Source organism: Motacilla alba, chromosome 8, assembly GCF_015832195.1.
Source record: "Motacilla alba alba isolate MOTALB_02 chromosome 8, Motacilla_alba_V1.0_pri, whole genome shotgun sequence".
Classification (NCBI taxonomy): Eukaryota; Metazoa; Chordata; class Aves; order Passeriformes; family Motacillidae; genus Motacilla; species Motacilla alba.
Window position 1 is genome coordinate 15,933,168 of NC_052023.1, and position 22,399 is coordinate 15,955,566.

Here is a 22,399-nt window from a genome sequence, read left to right on the forward strand (position 1 = left end):
TAAAGAAAAAGACAGACACCCATCCCATATGCCAGTGCAGCCATCCTCTGTACCTTAAATTTATAATTAAGTTTTCCATAATAAAAGCCAAACTCATTTAACTGGGTTTAGCTTATGGAGCACAGTAAATAATATTAACTAGGAAAACATATCAAGGGGAGTGAAATTAGGGATACAAAAAGCTCTTGGGAAAATGGAAAATATTAAACCGCTACATATTTTTCTGCTGCCTAGATGTGCAGTACTTGAGGAAACATTCTCCATCACCTTGACAGCATGCTTCCTTTCTGTATACTGAAGTTTATTTACCTGAATTATTAATGCTGCTTTTGTTTGTAGCTATATCTTAATTTTCTTCTTTTCGTTCACCTGTCATGATTGTTTTGATTCACATCCCGGAATGATGCACAAAATATTTCCTTTGGAAACACTGTAGTGTCACCAATATTTTTGCTCTGTTAACAGATTATTCTGTCTTCACAGTAAAACCAGATCATATCCTTTTTTTCCATGAAAACTGTCAATCACTGAGATTATGCTTTAAATGTATTGAGCGGATAAAAGATAGAATTTAAACTACATATCATATGTCAGCAGAGAACACCGAGTGCCCTGCAAATAGGGAAAGCACACAATTCTCTCCTTCTAAACGAAAAATACGCCCACAGCGACAAACAAGATATCCTCAAACAATTAGTGACGAACATGACAAAATTCTTTTGCATATGATGTGGAGTAATGCAGCTGCAGTACTGTATTTATTATTTGTAGAAAGAAGCAGAACTAAACCCTGTGGATTTGTTATACATTCAGTCTTATTTGTTGTTTCTTCTGCCTGGGCTAAGATTCTGGAGAGCAGAGAGATGCATTTATGTTTTAATGGTATTGTTTTAGATATTAAGAGCTGATAAAAATGGAGGTAAAGGATTGCAGTAATTAAAAAAATGTCAAATTAATGTCCACAATTTTTATAATGCAGGAAAAAAGAAAAGAAAGAATGATGCTATAGTAAAAGAATATAAAGTTGTAGTGATATTTCTTTTAAAATATGTTCTAAAGTTTTTCTTTGGGGTGCAGAGTAGAAAGAGCATTTTACTCATCTAGGAGTTACCTGGAATTCCTTTTTCTTCCACATCCCTTTTTTTCAAGTATAATACTTGTATACAAAATTCAAAAAGATTCTCCTGAACGCACAATATGGAGACACCATATGTACAAACAGCACACAATTTCAAACAGACTAGGCTCATTGGAAAAAAACTTTTTTTTTATTTGCCTTTGATTTCTTTCAGAAGGATAAAATGAAAGGGACAGTGATACATATTTTAAGCCCTGTGAATTCACAATGGGGCTTTAGAATAAAGAGGTAAAAACCTTTGAACTAAACAAAGGTCCATCACAGTGCACTTCTTTTTCACAAGCACCTTATAAAGAAAATTATGCCAGAGAGAGGGCCCAGCTGGCTTTTGCTACTACACCTCTTGTCCACAACACCCCAGCATCCTTCCCAGCCCCTATCAATCTCCTGTATGCTGTGTCATTGACTCCTCTTGGACCTGATCTCTTATCTCATAGAGCTGGTTTTTTAGTGGAATGCCCTGTGAAAGTATCCACTCATGAGCTTACATCTGAGTGTCTCTTTGTACTAAGCAAAGCCTGTAGTCTAGCAGGCTGCATTAACTTGATTAAAGTAGGACCATAGACAGTTACTTAGGCTCTTACTTTGCTCTTAGATTAAAGACAAGGAGGCCTCTTTCTCTCAAGGTTTTTTTTCCAAACTGCAACTTTCAAAAGGGTCAGCAAAAGACAAATGCTCTTATAACAGAAGGAAAGAAGCTTTTATAACAAATGATTTCTAATTGCTCCTTTGTTCCAAAAAAGACAGCAGTTATACCAGCTGAAACATAACAATCCAACAGCATTTCTTGATGGAAAGCTTGTACATAGGGCTGCAAAGAAAGAGCTAGGTTCCAGTAATTTCAAAAACATTATTTCCTTGTAAATAACACCTTATTTAATCCACTTAAACCGAAAACATAATCACATATGACTGGCTCTGCATAATAGTCTATTTTCTAGTGGACCATAGAGTTGCTTGTGCATTTCCTCCATTTCAGCTCTAAGGAGTAGAATAGGGAAAGTGCTCTGCCATGGGTCTTGCCCCCATATATAACATTTTATATTCCATAACAAATAATTTTAGTAATGAATCAGTGGGCTGGATTCTGATCTAATGCCACAGATTGGATTATTTCAACGTTACAAATGCACAAGGGACATGAACAAAAGAAGAAACAACCAGGCTCATATTTGCAGCAGATAACTGCTGAAAACATCACTGGCTTTGGGAAAAAAAAGTCACTTTTCATGCTCAACTGCTAAATGAGACAACAATTCTGCATAATGGATTTGTATACTTTTCAGACACATTCTAGTAATTAGCAGAATAGTAGTTTTAGATTTTATGTAAACACAGTGTGCAAGCGTGCACCTGTTACCTGCATTCATGCGAGTGTCCAAATGAAGCTTCTTATTTCTAGGTGACGTTCAAAGTTCATTCAGCCACCACCACAGTGGTGCTCCTGCTCGGGCCACGCACAGCACTCTCTGTACCACTCCAGTTACAACTGGGCTTTGAGGGTGCTTTGTTCTTACTGTGGATGCCAGGCACAGTCGTGAGCCTGAGACTACTGCCACAAAGCTGGGAAACAGTTTTAAGTCCCAGCCTAGCGTATTAAAGATGTACATGGACAATTTGGACAGGAGAGAAAGAAGGGGGTTTGGGTGATGCACAGCCTTGGATCTGCAGAGGGGGAAAGCATATCATCAGTGCCATGCGCTGCAGGGAGGTGCTGCGTCTCACTGGTCTTTAGCTGAGGGTCCCAGGAGATGTGGTTTTAATTCTCACATGGTTTTTGTTACAACACCAATAGGGAGATTTCAAAAGGTGTGTGGATGGATGAGGACACAGAAATCCTAATGTGCTTTGAAGAGCCCAAGTGCCTGACACTTAAAAGATGCATTTGTTTTAAAATCATGATCGAGGCAGAGCCAGCTCAGGGAATGCTGGATAAGGCTCCCTGTTACTTCTGTGGTATGAGGTCATCTTCACTCTTACAGGGTCCCTTGGCTCTCTGCTTGGCAGACCACCTCTGCCAGCACCCAAAGGTGCTACCACAATTCCAGAGTCCCCCTCCATCAAAAGGACAGAATAACCCTCATTACAATCACTCCTCCTGCCCTGCCCCACCTAAAAAGTCCCTTGGCACCCCTGCCCCCTGCTTAGCTGGCATAGCAGCCCCACTCCCTCCCTCTGGAAATACGGAAGGTGACTTTCTGGGACAGGAGCTCTGTAGCTCCTCTGTAAAGTGCTGCAAACATTTGTTAAAATAGGAATAATTATTACTGTTAGAATATGATGTTATAAATAAAGTAATGAGACAGCTAATGGTGCTTCTTTGAAAAATAAAAAGGCAAACAGAAAACTATTTTCCCCTTGGGGGAAAAAAAAAATCCAGAAAATTGATTACTCTTAAAGGGGCCATCTCAATTTACCTTTGAGGACTCCCATTGATCTCAAATCTGTTTTCCCTCGCAGGCAAAAAAAAAAAAAAGGTAAGTATTCTCCTGGCATTCTCCTTTCTTCAGTAGACTGGGCTAACAGGGATACTTTTATTTCAAATATGCATAGAGCTATGATGTACTCTGGACTCACTTTATGCCCCTCTGCATGTGTACAATGGCACTTTGAGAAACAGCCTTTCTTTCTATCAAGGTGTGCAGAGAGAATGACAAGTGCTTTGCTACTCACAGGACTTCTGTGTGTGACTGAGATCCCACATATGCTCAGAGAGAGAAAAAAAAGTGAAATTGATTTCAGGAAATCAGTTCAAGTGGCACCAAGTCTTCTAGGATCCCTAAGGCTGAGGGTAGCAAGCATGCCAGCGAAGGTCCAAATTAGCAATGAAACACACAGATCACAATATTGATAAACACAGAGCCTTACTTGACAAAAAAAAAAAAAAAAAAAAAAAAAAAAAAAAAAAAAAACCACACACAAAAAGAATTACACACACATACCCAAAAAAAAACCCAAAAACAACCCACAACTAAAACAAAAACCACAACAGGAAAAAGAAAGTACAAACTTACATATTTAGCCACAGGATTCTTAAATAACCATTGCTAGCAAAACAATATTCCTATCACAACCAAAAGTCCTATCTTTAGTCTTTTGGTAATCCAACTGATCCCAAATTCATCAAACAGGGACTATATCCACAGGAGTTCTGACAAAGAGGCCCCACATTTTTGGGATGATTATCCATTTACAACTTTAAAAAATTTACCACACTGGTTACAGACTAAAGACAGACATCTCTGAGAACACCCAGAAAAGAGAAAGCAAGAGTAAGAGGGTGCATGAGAGAAAGAGAGTATAAGTATTTACTTATATAAATAAAGAGAAGAAAATTATACCTAGCAGTATTGTGGAAAGGGGAATTGAGGTCCCTGGTGTCAGGATTGAACATGCTTGTTTTCCCTCCTTTCCTTGTACTTCTCTCCTTTGATATCTGTAGATCCCATAGGATCTACAGGAGACCTATACTGATTCTCATGGAGTCTTCTTCATGTGTGCTAAGAAAAGGAACTGTAAACTAAAAGCATTGTTTGGGGCAGTACCATCAGAAGTTTAAAATTATTAATGTTGGGCTGAGCCAGTGGAGCAATAGATGCCGTGTCCCGCAAACACAAGGGAGGTGCCAGAGATCCATCACCTCAGGAATCCCATATAGAGAAGGATCGTCCATAGTTACCAGCTCTTTGCAGCTTTCTGGGCTTGTCCACAGAGGGAGACTTATTGAACATATTCAGAAGGCAAAATACCCAATGGTGCACTCCTGTCCCATACCTATCACAGAGTAACCATCCCTGAAGTGACAAAGGACAGATGCAGACTCATTCAATTTATATTGACTGCTGATCAAGCCCACTTATCTTCTTTAATAACTGCTTATAGTTCCCACCTGACTTGTCCCAGACACCCTGGGGCAAGCTTGCTGTTTAACTCTTGCAGCTTCACGCTGATCTTCTGCTCTAGCGGCTGGGCTGTGAGTCAGTGCCTTGCCTGGCTGTACACAAATAGCTTTACAACCATTCCCATAAGGAGAGCTGTAAGGGGCTCCTGGACAAGTGGCAGGTTGTGAATAGGAACTCTGGGGGCTGGCCAGCGACATTAAGGATGTTGAAGTGGTGTCCTGAGGCCTTGGTGTGAGCCTGCCTCAGCTTAAGGGTCCTACTCTGGCCAGCATATTGGCCCTCCTGGTGAGGGACGTGGAGGTCCAGTTCCCCAGGTGTTGTTCCCAGTCCTCTTCAAAGCCTCCAACTTTGCACCTAGGGCAAATCCCATGTACACATGAGCTAACTCAAATAGACCAGCCATGGTCTTTCTCCAGACACTTTAAGTACCTGGTGAAGAATCAGTTAGTGATTGCAAGGACCTCCAGCCTTCTTCCTCCCAGAGCTGGTATCTATAGCCAGCCAGCCTCCCACTAAGTCAGCCCACCACATACCTGGAAACAGCTACCATTATCCAAGAGCTCCAGCAGCATCCTGGAGCTAGGGAAGATGCTTCTTCAGCCAAGGGACCCATGGGGAGAATGCACACAGACCTGGAGGACCATTTGGACTGAAAAGGGATTACCTCACCCAATCCCCCTTCCCCAGAACAGGGCCAGCCCAGATCCTGCTGCACCTTCTACAAGACTGCTCCTATCTGCTGCCATGAAATTTAGCCAGACCTAGGCACTTAACAAAACAAAAAACCCTTTTCATAGCTGTGTAAGTCACCTATTCATTTTGGCTTTCACACCTTCCTGCCTGCATTTGCTGTGAAGGCAGGAGAGCTGGTGCACAGCATTTTAGTGAATTGGTTGCCCAGGTTTTATTTTAATCTGAAAGCAAAATGATGATATACACATATGTGTAATGTAGCACAAAGGCATGTTTACTGAAGCATGCCACCATGATGCTCCAGTTAAAAAAATAACAAGCAACGAATCTGTTTCATCCCCGGCCATACATTAGAACCTATATCTAGCTGCCATTTAGATCATGACCAGCATAGCACTTTTGGATAAATACAGCTTTTGCATTACAGTCCTCTGATGTGGCTCCACAGCAGTGGATGGCTGGGGGTTAAAAATTGTATGCCTGCATGTGCGTTTGTGTATGTGTGTCTGTGTGTGAGCATGCTTGCTACAGGCTTTAAATAATATTTTCTAACATTTATTTGGAATTTCCTTAATTTACAGTCACTGAGAATGAGGTTTCAAAGCAAGCATTGAGAGTGAAACTGTTCCTCAACAGACACTCATGTAAATATGTTACTTTAAAAAGAAAAAAACCCAGCCCTTTCCATCTCTACCAGTGAAATGGCTACAAATGGGCTGCCATTAACTTTTGTTACTTGAGTAGGTGCCTGTAAAGGGCCAGGTGGTGTTTATGCAGATGAATGAGCATGTTACAATGTGTTCTTCCTTTTGGATAAAACATTAGCGTATCAGATGTGACAAATCAGATGTTCATCTTCCGCACTTCTGCATTATTTTACATTGAGAATTAGATAATGTGCTGGCTTAGCTTTTTACTTCGTGGTTTTTTTCCCCACTTCTTCTCCTCAAGAATAATTTTATACATAAAGTTCTTCCAACATTCTGCATAATCATAGTCTCACCGTATGTCTAACCAGCAAGGTATTATGGTAATTGTGTATTTCCAGGTAGCAGGCTTTGCATCCGATGGAAGTGAACATTGTTTAACACACTGCATAATTATTGTGAAATGGAAATAATGGACCTACATGTTCAGGGGTTTTTTAATTCTGTTTCCCTACCAGAGCAGCAGATAATTCTTGTGTCTCCTGCAGCAGCAGCAGTAAGATAAATATTAGAATGTCTTACAACCAGGGTATGCAAATAATTGAATCCTCAGTTCAGTGGCTAAACTGAAAAAAAAAATAACCTTCATTTTAAGCTGACAAGAAGAAAAGGTGTTTGGGTTGCATAAAAAGAAGAAATAAATAGTATTTTGTGCTTATGACTAGTTTAGTTGTATTTAGCCAAATCTGGTGTCAAAACATAATCCTTAGATCTAAAAAATCAGAACTTTTAACTTAAAAAAATCCCCAAGCTGTTTTATTATGTCATTTTGTCTATTTTTGTCTATCTGAAAACATTTGAAGATTTCCGTCTCAGCCATCAGGAAGCGGCATTTTTAATGAGCAGATTACGTGCCTGAGATATCTCACTTCACTCTGATTCAAATGTTCAAAATTAATTTCAAGTCTCTCTGACAACTGGGCCACAACTGTCCTTCCATTTTTATGTTATTTCTTTACTCTGTCAAATCAGGGCAGTTTTCCACTTTGAGGAAGTTGAATATATTCAGCAAATGACATAGTCATGGCCCATATGCCCTATGTATTTTGCTATTAGTTTTCCTCAAAGAATTGGTATCTGCATAGTTACTGTGTCCTGGTCTTAAGCCCTGCATAGACATAATTCCTTTCTTTACCAGAAGCATAAGCCCCCTAGGAGGAGAACTAAGGATCCACAATTCCTTGTGCGGGACGAGTGTTATAACAGTGCCCAGCTTAGCTAAATCCAGGTGCATTCCAAGTGTGGGGCAAAATTCATATCATGGAAATTCAGTTGGTGGGAATAATAAATTGGTGGCTGATTGCACTAAAACCACAAATTGTGAGTACAAGATTAAGGGTTTGTACTTGTCTACATGTGTAAGGGCTCAGCAGCCCCACGGTTGCAGAAAGTCTTTGCTGCACACAGGTTTCCCAAGCACTGCCTATGGGAGATGAGCACCAATGGGGTGCTGCAGGGAGGACAGCACAGCAGAGCCAGATATGCAGGATTTGTAGAGGAAAGAGAGACCGGGCTCTCCTTGCACCACAGAAACCTTTTCTTGGCAGAAAGGTAAGTCCCTCCAGGGGCTGAGAATGCCTCAGCTAGCCCACGGTCTGGCTTAACCTCGGTGCAAACAAATCATGGGACTAGAAAAATTCTACCCGGTGAGGTACTTGGTTTTTAGTATTAAATAGATGCATTTATAGTTTGCCGAGCTTCACTTTATTTGAGTGACACCAACAGAATACACAACTGCTCCAGTTAAATGCACAGCTCATTTCTGTCTACGTCTTGTAGGCAACATGTTCAAATGTATTCAAAATCGAGGCTGCTAAAGAATTTCTCATCATCAAAGACAGCAGCTTTAGTTCCAATAATTGTGTTGGTTCGTCCTGTCCAAGGCTGAGAGGATAAAACAATGTTGCTGGGGGACAGCAGTCACAGTACCTGTGTGGTCTCACTTCATGTGTCACACAGCCAATCCCAGTGCAACTGCTGCACATGGCTCCATGAGGATAACCTGAATTTAACTTCTGGTGGCAGAGGAGCCTCAACACACCCTGCAAGCCACACGCTATTAGCTGGTCCTTGGTTTGGCCACTGCAGTCTCAGGAGCTGGTATTGGGCAGTCTGTGGCTCTTACCAGCTCCAGACCAATTTACAAAGGGTTGACTTGATCTCCCTGGTGAAATCACAGGGAAAAAACTCAAGCCAAACTGTTGCTAATATGACAGCCTAAAACTGGACTCCAGCTTGGGGGAGAGTTTTCATTAGGAGTTACATATTTCCAACCAAGTGAGGATGTCCCTCTAAACCTCCAGGTCTCTCTGATATGTCAAGTGCAGTAGGTACACACTGAGCACCACGATGGGGGCAAGCACAGAGGTCTCTGTGCAGTTGCAGGCTGGAGGACATGCCAACAATGCCTCTCACATCACTGCAACCCTGCACAGGCCAGCACCTGGAAAGATGGCCAGCACAGACATCTCTGTTCTCTCCAAAGGGGTCCTTCACATCCTAAGGATTCTGAGGAGTAATTTCTCCTTTACTTCCAAGTGCATTGACAGGGCAAGGCAAGTAGCATCACCCTTGAGTGGACATTTCTTCTACACCCTCATTCTGTCTGGGCTGCACCCTTTCTTGCTCCCTACCTTCTGGGATTAGTAAGAGAAGGCTTTGAATGTCTGCTGCTTTCTGATCTAGCCCTGTCCCCAGCACCCAGCTCAAATGAACATAAGAGGAAAAGCTCATCCCATGTCTCTTACCTAGAAAAGACCTTCCCTTCAAGGATCTCAGAACTCCACAGCTAAAGTTCTTCTTGGGGAAGGAGGTGACCATGTTCTGCAAGTTTCATCAGTACCAATGACCTCCTCATCTCTATGAACATGTCCAGAAAATATGGACAAGGACAAGCATGTCCTCATCTCACACCCAAAACCAAAAGTTTACATCAAAGCACAGCCTCACTAACACAGATGTTACTTGCTGTTTAGGGAATCTTACTGCAAAAGACTAATAGTTCTTTTGCTCTACAAAGAGCATTGCCACAATGTGGGCCAGGAGCTTTTTTCCTATTCCATGTGACCTGGGCAGCAGCACTCTGGTTTCAACTTATTTAAAGGAAGTGCTGCTGAGAAAAATATAACTAATGAAAAACAGCCATCGTTTTATCTTCCTGTACATCATTATGCTGGTTTTATTTTAAAAAAAAGAAAAAAAAAAAGAAATCAAACTATAAGGGTTATCAATCCCCATCCATGACTTACTCAGATTTGGTTTAACACTGCAGGTCTCAGCATGTATAACTCTGATTTCTGCTAACTGGTCTCAGTCTAGTATTTTCACACCTTTTTTGTACTAAATGCTTACAACTGGTCACTCCACTAGAAACTGTCACCATGACACCTTTATTTAGAATTTTAACAACACAAAAAGCACCAGAAATGAATCTCAAAATAATAATCTTTTATTGTTTGCATTGCAATAAATTCCTGCAAATGCATCCTATTATCTTTTTATACAATTAAACACATAATGCCTAACTGTTAAAGTATCAGCCCAGCTGGGTACAGATGCAGCCTGCTGCCAGTCTGAACAGACCTCGGCTGTCTTTTAATAATTACCCGAAGAAAAGAAAAACGATGACGTGCTGTAGTTTGCTCATCCAAACTGGTAAAAAGCTGTTTGCAAAGAATAACTACAAGGGGAGTGAGACACTGGGTTTTGCTAATAAATAATTCTCAGAAATATCAGTTCTCAATTTACTACTTGTACACCATGGGCCAGTCAAAACTTGCCGGATGAGCCAATTTGCCACAGCTCTTGTTTTGAGTCTTTGTGAAGCCGCTGCATGAGCACAGTGGGGGCTGCTTGCATCTATCCCTGGAGTCAATCAGTGGGCCTTTGTTTCCCGCTGGTCAAAAATATCAGGTGGCTCTGAGAGTCTAATTATCAATGAAAAATTAAATTCAGTACAGGAACATAGCCAGGAGTTGCCCCCTGTGCTCTGCCCTCATTCATGGGGTGTGAGTATCAAGATATTTGTTATAATTCAAAATGCATTCAGGCCAAATTGGGAGCTTCAGGGGTGGGAAAGACAGAAACCTAAATGTGAAAACAAGAGTTGAGAACCTTGCAGGCAAATCAGCAAATTTCTCCTTCTACTCCCTTAGCAAATGGGGTGTACAGCTCTAATTATGCAAAGAGCTTTCTCCAAGGCACCGCCCATCACGGATTTCTCATTCGGAACAGATTAAGTATATACCTATGTGACTCCATGACTTTCTGGCCTTGGGGAAGTTTGTAAGTTGAATACACTGCCAAATCCATATCTAGCTCTCTCAGAACTGGAACAGGCAGAAGCAGAAGCACTGGTCAGGGCACAAAGGTGAAACCCCTCAGAGAAGGAGCATTTTTCTCAGAGACACCTGTTCAGCATTGCAAGTCACAGAAACCAGAAGAAGCCAATGTAAACAATCTCTGGATGAGACATTATGAGTAGAGGACAAGACAAAGCCACTAGAAATAGTACACAATGGACAGGTACAGGTGTAATGTCCATCTATCTCCCATTCAAGTTGCTGAGACAAACTAGGCATCTCAGCTTCTTGCCGTGGAGCAGGTCTGGGCTCCTGCTTACACTGGGCTTTCTACTCACTGGAGTTGTAAGTCAATCCAGGTAAACACACCTGAACATGGCAGACTGTATTTCTTTGCCTTTTGATTGTGTTCTAGCAGTCAACACTCATGATTTTTCACAAGGGGTGAATCCACTTCTCAAAAGGACAATGACCACTGAAAGCAGAACGGGAGGTGTAACACAGGTCTGTGGGAGCTAATAGAAGGCATTGTCTCTGCTTCTTCCCCGGCCCATCATTGTCCTTGCTTTTGAACACGTATATAAAAGGCTCCCACCTCTCCAGGTCATGGGTGAGATACTATTTGGAAGGCTGTCCTCACCCATGGATGGGAGGGGCTGTGCACAGCCTCAGGAAGGACCCCTCCCAAGGCACTCCCACCAACACCATCACACTGAACTTGACCTTCTCTCTTCACAGATATTCTTGGTAAACCTAATGTTGTACCCCAAGAAGAAAGCACACACTATTCACGGGAGAGTAGTGCCTCTCTCTGTGTATGTGCCCTGTGTGACACATCTTTTGACTACAAGATGTTTGGTTTTGCTTAGGGAAACTGATGTATCAGGAGTATAGGATCCTGGGACAGAAAGGCTTACAAGAGCAAACAGCAGAAGAAACTGAGACACGCTGCTAATGAGCAGCAGTACAAACATGGCTGTATCAAAGTACTGCAACTCTTGAGGCTCTCAAGTATTTGCAGCAGCGCAGCAAGGAACTGTGCCAGCAAACTGCAGGTAACTAAAAACCTTTTCTGTCAGAGTGATTTCTCCCCACAAAGTACATGGTTAAAAGACCATAATTGTTTCACATCTCAAGAAAATAAAATAAATCTGTATCTCTCACTTCATATGCAAATATGTTAAATCAGTCCAGATTAGCTTTCCTCTGTGCCTAGGCACTAGATGTCTTTGTCCCCTCTGTGCCTTTCTTTTTCTGCAAGGAAATTTTTAAGTGTTTGATTAAAACACCTTCAATCTGCAAGCCTTCCAAGTTACGCACCTGGAAATCGCTTCCAGTTCCTCCATCCCTAGCCTACAAGATGAAGTATGGCAACTGCTCAGAACTCTCTGTCCTGAGAGCTTTCCCAGAAGCAACTCACCCAAAGGAGAAAGTTGGCCATCTAGGCACCAAGTGGAGCACCCACCACCAGATTTTGACTAGCAGAATACTGTGCATCCATATTAATTTTGATTAGCCGTGTGGGTTGGACACTAATTTTTGTTATAAAGCCCCTGGAGACTCCGTTATAAGCACACAGCAGATCAGAGTGGTGGAAGGGTAGAAGTGGCTGAATGGAAGGTTCTATTTCATTCACAGTTTCATTACAACTCCTGGTTGCCTCTCCTCTCACTGGGAGCTCAGTGGCAAACATTGAAGGCCTTCTGCAATGCATGGAAACCAAATCCTAGACTTTCCTTGCGCATTGCTGTCACAGGGCTGTTCCACAATTAAAGAGTATTCACACGAGTAAGAGATGATGAGTGTACAGAAGCACTGCAGCATTGGCTCCAAAGCTGGCTCCTGCCCCAGCAGGATCTGCCGACAATTCATCCCTCTGCACCTCCTCTCTGCACTGGCTGCTCTTCTCAGGAATTGCAGTCTTGGACTTCACCAGCCAAACTTGGCCAGACAAATATGGATAAAGTTGTTCTTACAGCAGGCAAAAACTATCAGAAAAATATTTTGAACAAATGCGTTTCAAGATTTTCAGCCTTTCTGCCATAAAAACTGAAACACCTCAGGATAGTTTTAAATGCTGTTTAAGGTTGCATCATACATTTTTACGTCATAAATTATTAAGTGACTTAATGGACAATGCATTAGAAGGAAAACAGGCAAATTACAGAATAATTTAACTGTTGCAAAGAAACAGAGCAACTTGCAGGACGTAAAACACTCTATTTCGACACAGAATGCCTGAAGCTAAAGCAATTAAGGCTGCAAAATATTGCCGGCTGACATGATGTGTATGTAAATTTGTCATTCATTGGCAAGGGTTTGTAACAATCACAGTAATGTGCACAATAAAACAACCATGTGGTATAAAATGCTTTCTGCTAAGAGTACTTGGAAAATTGTGCTTATGTATCATTTAAGCATATCGCTATTATACATACAGTAGTAGTTTATTACAAAAGATCCCACTTCAATACTGGTAAATCAAACAAAGACAGCCCTTTGAAACATTATTTACCATTGTTTGTGTGCAGGATCATGAAGAAAATAATTTTTAAGTTCTTTTTAAGACCTACTGCTGCTACTGTAAGATTTTCTAGTGAATCAGCTCCTCCACGTTAGTTTTAAAAAGCTCACAAACTCCCTGTGCTTTGCCAGGAGAGCTAGCAAAGAAAGAGATGCCTCAAAAATGCCAATACTTATATAGCTGAGTGCATTATTTTGTGTAAAAGTGAGAGCAGTAAAAGAGGCAATGAGACGTTTTGAGCCCCCATCAAAAGCAGTAGATTTAACTATCGGTCTTTCTGATCTCTACATCTGTACAAGCTGCCAACTCAAAGGCAAGGGAAAGCCCACAGTGCCAAGGGCAAACCCAACTCTTTGGGTGCCCCTGCTCCTCCCCAGAGGTGGTGGAAGGCAGGAGTCATTTGTTCACTGAGATCTTTGTAACAAGGCAGGTAACACCTTACAGCTTCTGCTATGACCTCATCAATAAAATTAAAATGGGGAGCCTGGGGCCAATCCCAAGCCCTTTATTACATAAAGGAGGGGGGGAAAACACAGAGAGGACACTGGAGGAGTTTCAGATCCCCTCAGACTGTTTTCCCATGTCCCAAAAGTTCTGCTACTGCTTTCCATCTCTCTCCACCACTGGAGGAGTGCTGCCTTGGGCATGTTTGCACGCTCCATCCCTCTTTACAGGCAGACAGGCAGTATGGGTAACCACTAGATTAAAAATACAAGAGGCAGATCCCAATGCAAACAAGCATGACAGCCCACGTGAGGAGCCCTGGATTTCTCTATGGGCCGGATGGGTCCATGGAGGTGGCAGGGCTCCCCATTTCAGCTCATTTTGCCCTGATGCACATCCTGCCAGCACAGCCCCACACGGTAAGCCTGGCTTGATCCTCCCAGCTAGACCAGGGCTCCTCAGCAACAGGAGACTGCTGAGAGCAAACCCTTCTCCAGCCAAACCTCCCCATAAATCTCTGCAATGTTGTCCCAAATTGCATCCTTCCTTACAACATTTTGATACCTTCATCCTGTTTTATCTCGCTCCGCCCAAAAAAATCTCTTTCCAATCAGGGAGAACAAAGCTGGTTTTCCTGTTAAATCTCTTGTCCTCAGCTGGCTTATCTCAATATCTTACAGGTGAGATCACTAACCAGAAGTGGACATTGGCATGGAAGGAGCATAAGTGAGGTCTCGTCAGAAACACTAAGGGTTCTCTGGGGCACAGGCAGCTTGTTTCCCAGTGACACCTTAACCTCCACTATCATCCCCCAGCCTAGGTAAAGGAATTTTTCCAAATTGCCACATGCTGCCTTCAGAAGTTCAGCAGCTTTTGTTTTTCCCAGCAATTTTGCTGATGAGGAGAATTATGGCCCCGCTCTTTAGATACAATTTAAGAGGAGCTTTTTCTTTGGAATGCAACCAACTTGTGTTTTAAATTTCTGCTCTAAGCCACATTTCAGGAAACCATCCAAAAGACTACAACAGGCCTTCAATGGAGTGAAACATGGGATTTTCCCAAGACAAGAATTTAACACCACATCTACTGTCTTTGAACATCCCATTTGTGACATATACAAAAGAAGCAGATACCCCCGAAGCTTTGACAGGCAAGAGTAGGGTGAGCATCCTCCTGGGATGCCCCTTTCCTTGCACTGCATCCTGACAAACGCACCCTGATGAGGACAGTGGCAAAACAGTGACATTGCAGAAGGAATTTGGGACAACTGAACTCCACCATGGAGGCTGCAAGCAGCAGAGACTGAAGCCAGCATCTCTTGCCTTCCCACCAAAACACCAAGATCAACCAATAAAAAACCCTACAGTGCAGCAGCTCAGGGCCTCTTCCTCTGGGCCTCTGGGCAGCTGTCACTAGAAAGTCAGAATTTTCAAATGCCATGCCAGGGCAACTCCTGGCAAATGATGATGCTGTAGCAGTTCCTTGACACATTATCCGTTTCTCACCCAACATCCTCATCCATTCTTTTCAAGTCCCTGTCTTGTACTTTGATCCCAAAGGGTAGGAGAAAGGCTGAGGGAAGAGGGTGAATTTTAAACCACCACTCCATATAAATAGAATGGGTTATGCATTCCTTTCTGAAGTACGGTATTAATCCCAATTGTGCCATAAAATATATATGACTCACTTGAGCCTTGTTCTCTGGTGAGTTATGAACTATTATGTCACTCATGGGATAAATATTATGTCTCTTAAGAGACTATCACCTTTCCTCTACTTCATAATATAAAACTTCATTGAAACCTGCCGTGCCTGATATAAGCAACTTCTCGTCATGCACATTAAACCTTTTTTCTTTTACAGCTTCATTCATTTAGCTGATATTCACATCAGGATGAGTTCTTTCAGATGCAGCATAAGCATAAATTAGTATGTAAGAGAAGTAGTCATTTAGCAGAATTTTTTTCTTTAATAAATCTGGTGATATTTATATTTCATCACAGAGCAGAAAGATTTTTTTACACATTTAAAGATTTATTCCTGTAGTAAGTATCCAATTAATAGGGCTTTAGCATGCAGACAGGATTTGTATTTATGCTGAAGAAAATATGTTCTCATTATACTTTTATTCTCATGTTAGATTTATTGTGGGTTCCACTATAATTTATTTTAGTAGCTCCGTTTTCTAATTCTTTATATTTACATGTCTTTTCCAACAAAAATAATAATACATAAATAATACCTGACAACACTTTGCAGATTTTCTCTATTTGTATGCTTCAATTCTCCAAGCATCTTGGAATGGAAATGCTGTGAACTACAAAGGAAATCTCTATGTGATCTCTATTACATGAAAAATTATCATTTTTATATCCTCTTCACTCTGCCAAGTTCTTTCCAAGTTTCTGTTTGCAATGCATGAAATTAGGCAAGCAATGGTAGCAAAGCCAAGTAGGAATATTCACTACATACACTTATATTTTCAAAGTGTTGCTGCAATTAGCAGTGTCAGAGGACAGCCTGCTGCATTGCAGCAGAGAGCTCTTTCCTATTTACTGTCACATATATTTTTCCATAGGCTTTCTTGCTTGCTGCTGAGGGATTTATGATAGCACAGTCCTAGCCCTTCTATCCTGCAAACCACTGCCAAGAACAATGTTCAGTCAGTAACACTTGGCCTAGTCCCTAACCCAGCCTTTCCACCAGTGTGCAGTGGGATGGGAGCTTGAAACTGAAGTAGGACCAGCCTCACAGTCACCTGCCAACATTTCCAGCATGAGAAGATCTTATGCTGAGCAAGTTTCCACACATGCTCCATCTCCAAATGGAAAGATGATAGGGTGCTTACAGCAGATTTCCTGAGCCTGTGCTGTGTGAGACAGCTTTCTTGTGCAGCCCATCCAGAGCTTTAGGCCCAGCACTAAGCCCAGCAGGTCAGACTGACAGCAGACAGGCAGGGCACAGGCAGTGTACAGCTGGAGAGGCCAGCTGAGTTACACTGCAGACATAACTCTGTATGTAAGAGCCAAATCTGGCCAAGTGCTCTTGCAGTAGATGTTGCTTTCATTTTGCAGTGTACCCTCTGCTGGGGAAAAAAAAATGACTTTGTGTTAGATATCACATCTAATTATTCCTGTTGGGCTGGCCCAGAGAAATGTCAACAGTGCATTGTAAGTGCTAATTGGGGTGTCCATGCTCTGCAGTAGATTTGGGATACAACACCCAAGACTGGGGAGGTTAAGCATGCTTTAGAGTACTGTACTGTAATGAGCTTAGTCTCCACGGAAGAGGCACGGCTTTGCTACACACACTTTGTGTAGCCATGCACCAATGTGCCGGGTAAGGCACGCTGCCCGTGGCCACCACCAGTGGCCAGGAAAGATGAGCAGGATTCCCAAAGCATGCTGCCAAATGCTTGGCAAAACAGACTGGGGTGGAGAGAGAAGGAAAGAGAAAGAGAGAAAGGAGAAAGGGAGGAAAGTAAAGGGGGAAAAAAGACTGCAGAAGAGTGAAATAAATAAAAAGTTGCCAGTGTGTTTACCTTACCTCCCACTGTTTAGGCAGAAAAGCTCACTCGTTTTTAGACTCACAGGATATAATATGGATTGAGCTGTCACTGCCTATACTGGGGCTCCATTGGAGACACATGCTTTGCTGCTTTTTCCACGGACCCCATGATGCTTCTGAAGAAATATTAATCTAACCTTATTTCAGAATTTCTAGTCCAGAAAAAGTACATTATTTTAGTATAGGGATAGTGATGGTACTTGAACCCACAGGATCCAGCCAAATTACCAGTGGCAAATCCCCCAAACGGGCTTTTTTGACAGCCTTCATTTTCCATATTGCTCTTTCCTGCTTTAGAGCAGCAGTTGGAGGGAAGCTGCCGGTTCCTTTTACAGTGCTGGGGTAGCAGTGTCTGCTGTGGCATGCCACCCTTCTATGTTCTCAGGCATTGTTTCATAATTTTTACCAGGCAGTTCTTAAAACTTTCAGGAATCCTTCTTGTTAGATCTTCACTTAATGAAACAAAAGTTTATAAAGCCACAACATTCCTGCTAATCTATTGGGCTATAAACCTGACAGGGATCTACTCCAAGCCCTTTTGTGTCATGAGGGGACCATTTGTGCCCCTCAGTGCATTTTTGCTGCTGTTGCATCAAGTCCTGCTTTAAACAAACCCTACAACAGAGTGTAACTCGACAGAAACAAGCTTCAAGCCCGAAACACTACTTGTTCAGATGTTGAGGCAAGAATATGAGAAGGAAATCTGAAAGACTATTGTAAGGACAAAGATGACACCTCAGATGTATTTTGTGTTTCACACAATTCTGGCAGCATTATTACCCCATATGCTAATACAGAAGAGGTAGGCAATTACTGCCAAGCTTGCTTCATTTTGCCTGTTCTTCCTGACCTCAGTAACAGTGCCAGACTCCATAGACAATATAGGGCAAAAACTCACAGACAGACTGTCAGCAAAGGGTTGTGCTGAATCTGAGGACAAGGTCTGGGGAGGGAATTGCAGGACAGGTGCTGGCTGAGAAACTCCTTGAGCCATGGGCTGCATCCTTCCAGAGGGGCAGGCATACAAGAAACTGCAACTCTACGGTGTGTATTCAAACAGTGAGAGGAAGCTGCTCTCTGAGACAACCCACTAAGCACAGGATTTGCCAAACTGTTCCCAACCTCAGGCATCCTGAGGTTGGTCACCTGGGAAATTCTCTTTTTAAGGACATTATCCTGAGAAAGCAGCTCCAGTTCCTTTTTCTCAATCCATATTCATCAAGACCAGAGAAGCTGAACAATTGAACCAAATTCTGGTACTAGGTGTTTTACCCTAATCATGTGTGAAACAAGTCATTAGATGTTGGCTAAGCTGTCCACCCACTCCAGATGCCCAGATGTACCCACACACTGCTGTGCCAATTCAGAGGCAGATGTTGTCCTGCATGTTTTTAGGATGATACCACCCATGAGGACACCTATGCTTGGTATGGAAAAAGTGAGAGATATTTGCACATGCATGTCAAGCTGGAGAAAAGGCCACTTGAATTTACATGGGAGTGTAACAATGTACATATCTCTGCGTGCCTGCTGCAAGGTTTAGGAGAGAGATACATATCAAATAGCTGGAAACCTACCTAGAAACCACGTGTGCATAGCCTTAATCTAGGTATCTCTGCCTTATATTTTACATAGACGATGTATACACTGCGCCGCCACAGAGAAACGCCCTCTTCATGTATACTGCAAAGGGAGGATGAAAAAGAAAATATTACTCTCGTTCTGCACATCTTCTTTGCTGTCTAGATCCACAAGTTGTATTTTTGTTAGCCTTCTGAAATAGCTGAATATTGGGAGGGAGTTTGTGACAATAAGCTAAATAAATATTTAATGTATCAGCACCCATCATACAGTTTTTGTGCACCACCACTATCGATTTCCTGGTAGTTCTTCTTCCCTACCCAACTTCATTAAAGAATAAAAGTAAAGTAATAAGTCATTTCACACTCTGTCTGACCATTATACAATAATAGCAAGATTTCATGCAAGGGTACAACATTATGCCCATCTGCAATCACAGTCTCTTTGCAAAAATCTCAATTCACACTTCACATGCAGCTAACCTTGTTACCATTCCCTTCCTAAACCCATCAGTCTTGCAGCTGCACGTCTTCACAGCCCAACATCTTAAAATTCATCACTTTGACACCCTTGCATCCCTACAGGTCAAACTAAAGACACCAACCAAGAATAATTAAGGGGTACCCCAGATGTTTAGTTTACTTCTAGCCATCCTTTCCTGGAACTAGGTACAGATCTCTGTTCATATACTAAAGATCCATGGAAGGTGCTTGTTTTAAGGGAACAAGACCTCCCAACAAATTTCAGAGGTCTCTCCCCCTCTTTTCTTTTTTTCTTTTTTCTTTTTTTTTTTTTTTTTTTTTTACAAGTATAGCTCTTTGTAGTTGGAATTTGAACAAGAAGTGTGATAATGAGTAGGTTCAGGGAAGGAAAGGTGTTATCTCATTAAGGTAATTACTAAGACATCTCCACCATTACCTCGGTTTGAAAATGTGGCAATTAAAGCGCCCTACATGGGCTCTCAGAGATGAGGGAACAAGACAGTCGCGGACAACTTCGGTGTGCCCGTGCCGGAAGGGAGGAGCGCCGATCCCGCGGGCCGGGGCCGGGTGCAGCGGCGGGGGCGAGCTGCGGCTGTGCCCCGGGCTGAGCGGGCTCCCGCCGGGGAGGGCGCGGCGGTGGCGCCGCGGGGGAGCCTCCGGGGTCCCGTCGCGCCCCGCATCCATCGCTGCCAGCGCAAAGTGCCTCACTTGGGTTCCTTTGAAATACGCAAATTTTAAGGACCGGCGTTTGTGAGCTTCCATTAATAGAAGCGACTTGTGGAAAATAGGGCATATGAATATGGAAAGGAAGTTTTAATGCGATGGGCGCTTGGCTGGACCGGCTCTCCGGCTGGAAACACGCAGAGACAGGCACGGGCTCCGGCTGCCCCACGGCCCTTGAACGGCTGGAGCAGCCCAAGGGAGGAAAGAATTTCGGGGCTTTTTCATGTAACGGGGGCACGGGGGAGCTCGCGCCTTCGGGGGTCGCACACCCGCCCCCCGCCGGTCCCGGTGGGTCTCCGTCCCCTTCAGCTGTGCCCCTCCAGGGATCGCGGGGGTCATTTCGATGCTGTCGCCGAAATAGAGCAGGCTGTTTCTCCCACGGGACGAGGGCAAAGGGCCCCCTCACTTGGCCAGGTGCTCTGTACCCCCGTCTTCTTGCAAGCGGAGCTCCCCTCTAAACCGGCTGATGGGGAAGAAACCCGGCGGTATCACCGGCGGGAAACGTGGGCTTAGCAGCAAGACAGAATAGAGGGGGAAAGCCTGTAAATTTCAACCTGAAACGGTTATTCACCGCCCATGCTCACCACCTCTGGCCTGGGAATATTTCATACATTATGAAGGCTTTTGCTCTTTCCACAGGTGAGTTCAGCCTAGCTGCACTCACTCTATGTCCTCGGTTTCCGAGGTTTTCGAGTGGGCTGCAATAAGGACTTAGTGTGACTTACATCATCAGTAAACGCATTTGCACAGAAACGTGGTGTGAATTTGGAGGGAGGTAAACTCTGGAAAGGCAGAAGATAACAAAAGTTAAAAACTCACCCTCACAAGAAATACTAAAACCTGCAGGAGTGATAGCCAAGCCCCGGAGCGCCAATATAGCGTTACATGCGGGCGGTGTGTTAAACGCAACCGGGGCAACCGGCACGGCAGGGAATCCCGCTCGGTGCTGCTGAATGGTCCCAGCGGCTGAGCCGGACTCGCCTGCCTGGCTGGGAAAGAAGATTAAACTCCGGAGCACCCAGCTGCCACAGCGACGCCACGGCTAGCACCCTTGGAGCGGTACAGGCAATGCCCATCCCGTGCCCCAGCCCAGCGGAGTCGCCCTTCTCGCTTTTTGCTGTAACGATGGCCAAGCTAATCCCCCGAGAGGGTGAGGTAATTAAACATGATCCTGCTGCTGCATCCCTCAAGAGAGCCCATCAGCCAAGGGCAGCGGTGCAGCCTGCCCGCGGCTCTGCTGCCGGAGCCGGAGCTCAGCGAGCCACCGAGACTTGTCTGAGCGTAGCAGGGGTTCCTCGAAGGAGCCTCCTGTGCCGTGTCCACTTGCAAAATACATAGAAGGGCCCAGAAGAAACAAACTAAAGGGGAACCGAGCACAGGAAGTCCAAAGGGGCTCCTGGGTCTCACGGCGGACACGCCGGTGTCAATCCAGAGCGACACGACACGGGAGAAGGGGAGCGGCCCGGTCCCATTTTTAAACCCGTCTGCCGGTGCGCGGGCAAAACTCTAACATCCAGCACAAAGCCTTCGGGAGGCAGCCCGCGCCCGGGGCCGAAGGGCCAGGTCCGGGCTAGGACAGGGACTCTCTCCCAGGTGCTGGGTGGCAGGGAGGCGAGACGGGCAGCGCTTCGGCAGCAGGAGGCTGTGCCTGCCTCCTTCATCTTCACCATCGCCCGCCGGCAGCCGCCGGGGAAGAAGGCTGCGAGGTCCCGGAGGAGGGGAGACTCCCGCGCCGCCCGCCCCACATCCCAAGGCCGGGCTCTGCCCCGGGGCGCTGGTGCGGGCCGGGCAGCCCGCCCTCCCGGAGCTGTCCGTGGTGCTGAGGGCGGGCGGGGCCGCAGCCGCCCGGCGCAGCGCAGGCGCCCCGCGGCCGGAGGGGCCGGAGTCGCCCCGCTCCTTGCGGGCCACTGGCCGGCACGGGGAGAGCACTCGCTCCCGGCCACCCCGCGGGCTGCCGCGGTCCCTCGAGTACAGACAGCCCTGCTACGGCCACACGGACTGTGCCCAAGCTCAGCACAGCCAGCACACCAACAGCCAGGTCTTTTCCAGCGGGAGCCGGTATTTCCCGCTGTTTGAGGCTGAGAGAGCCCGTCCCGTTCGTCTGGCAACAGATGAGCTTAGTTGTTCGCAACCACTTCCAGGGCCGAGAGCAGGTCCTGGCCGAGGCAAGGGCAAAGGCTGGAGAGGGACCGACACCGCGGTAATTCAGCAGCTCCGCGCCAAATCTGGGGCGGTCGCGGCGAAAGCAGCTGTCCGGGAATGGAAAGGGGAGAAACACGATCGACGCGGCCGGGAAGGCGGCGTAGCCAAGGGCGCCGAGCCGCGAGCGGTGCCTGG